The sequence below is a fragment of the Pteropus vampyrus genome, unplaced genomic scaffold, assembly GCF_000151845.1.
Source record: "Pteropus vampyrus isolate Shadow unplaced genomic scaffold, Pvam_2.0 Scaffold3087, whole genome shotgun sequence".
Lineage (NCBI taxonomy): Eukaryota > Metazoa > Chordata > Mammalia > Chiroptera > Pteropodidae > Pteropus > Pteropus vampyrus.
Window position 1 is genome coordinate 1 of NW_011891868.1, and position 1,609 is coordinate 1,609.

Genomic DNA, 1,609 nt, shown 5'->3' on the forward strand with positions numbered 1-1,609 from the left:
AGGGGCCGCCTGCCCAATCAGATCCTTCCCCAGTCAAGACACGCTTCGCCCCCCAGCCCCGCCCGTCAGGGTCACCCCCACGGGCGCCCGCCAGGGGGTGGGCAGGACGAGGGGACAGTGGGAGGAGGAGGGACAAGTGTGAACCGGTCCGTTTGGAGGGTTTCCCGCCCTTCCTCCTGAGCGCTCCGGGCGGGGCCGGCAGGTCAGCTCACCTTGAAATTGTTTTCTTTGGCAAAATGAAGGATCATGTGTCTCCTCTCTCTGGTCGTATTGGTGGCATCGAAAACCTGACAGGGAGGAAGAAAGCGGGCCGTGAGGGGAACCCACGCTGGACTTTAGCCGCGTCGGCCACACCACAGAGGCCGGGCCTGTCCCTTCCTAGTGGAAGCCAAAAACAGCGGTTCCAGAGAGGCTGCGCCCGGCCCGCGGCCCTCCTCGCCTCCCCCCTTCCCCCGCCACACTCAAGGATGGAAGGGGACGGACGGTGATGGCCCTTAAAACAAAGGAACGAGTGACGGTGACAGGGGAGGGTGCACGTGGCTGCAGCCACCCCAGGTCCAGCATGCCTTGCAGGGGTGCCGACCGCACGCAGAGGAGGGGTGCAGGGCACACTAGCCGGCTGTGCCCCCCGTCCTGACCTCCGTCCCGTGTCCCTGTGCTGTCCAGCCACCTGCTTCTCCCAACTCTTGGGCCAGAGGCACCTGTCCCTATTTGAAGGGTCCCCACCACGCCACTGCTCAGGCCAGGGTCTCTGTTTCACTCTGTCCAGGGTGCCATCCCACCACGGGATTGGAGACGGAGCCGTGTACCCCAAAACTTACTGAGATCTGGCCCCCTTCCTTCGTCAGGTAAGCTTTGACGTCTCTCAAGGCAGCCAGGGCGCACTGCCTGGGACACACGGAAAGAGCGCAGGCATCAGGGCCCACCCACCCCAGGAGACACCCAGCACCCCCGCACCCCAGGGGCCGCAGCGCCCGGCTGTGCTACCGCGGGCCTGCTCGGGCTGACCAGGCCCCGCTGGCCCAGGGGCACCCCGTCAGAGCCCCACAGAGGGCCATAGTCACCCCCCGAAGCTCTGCTCGTGCCTAACTGCACGGTGAACCCCGGGACCTCTGAGGAACCCACGCCCAGGTCCTGCCCAGGTCGCACGGACTGGCCCAGGGCGGGCCTGGTGCCAGGTCCCTTCCCACCTCCCGGGTGACTCTAAAGTGCAGCCAGGGCTGGACGTCATCACACTCGGGTTTCAGGATCACCTCGGGCTTAAAAAAGTGCTTTCTCGTGTGAACAGCTGATTTTCCACGAAAGCGGTTGTGTTCGTTCTTAATAACAAGACCGTGTTGTTGATCCGCATCATGTCAGCTGCATTAGCCCGTCCGGGAGCCGATGGGAGCAGCGCGTCTCACAGATGCCAGGAGACGCCCTAACGCATGCGGCAGTGGGGCCACCGGCAGTGGGGGCACACCCCAGGCCAGCTTCCTTGTCCCCTCACCGAACCCCGCTTCCGGAAGCAAAGCGACCCCCAGCCAGGGCCTGCCCGGCGGCACGGGCCTTACCTGCGGACCCTCATGGCCTCCTCGTTGTCCGGGCGGAAGAAGCTGTAGGAGCTGTA

At 64.9% G+C, this 1,609-nt stretch overlaps 1 long non-coding RNA gene across 1 annotated transcript; it reads right to left on the reverse strand.

Annotated features, from left to right (window-relative positions):
- Positions 1-209: 209 nt before the first annotated feature.
- On the reverse strand, positions 210-1,609 carry LOC105310416. Its single transcript, XR_897496.1, has 3 exons — positions 1,554-1,609; positions 822-888; positions 210-287 (listed from the first exon to the last, which is right to left on the reverse strand). It is a non-coding gene; the product is annotated as an uncharacterized LOC105310416 (long non-coding RNA).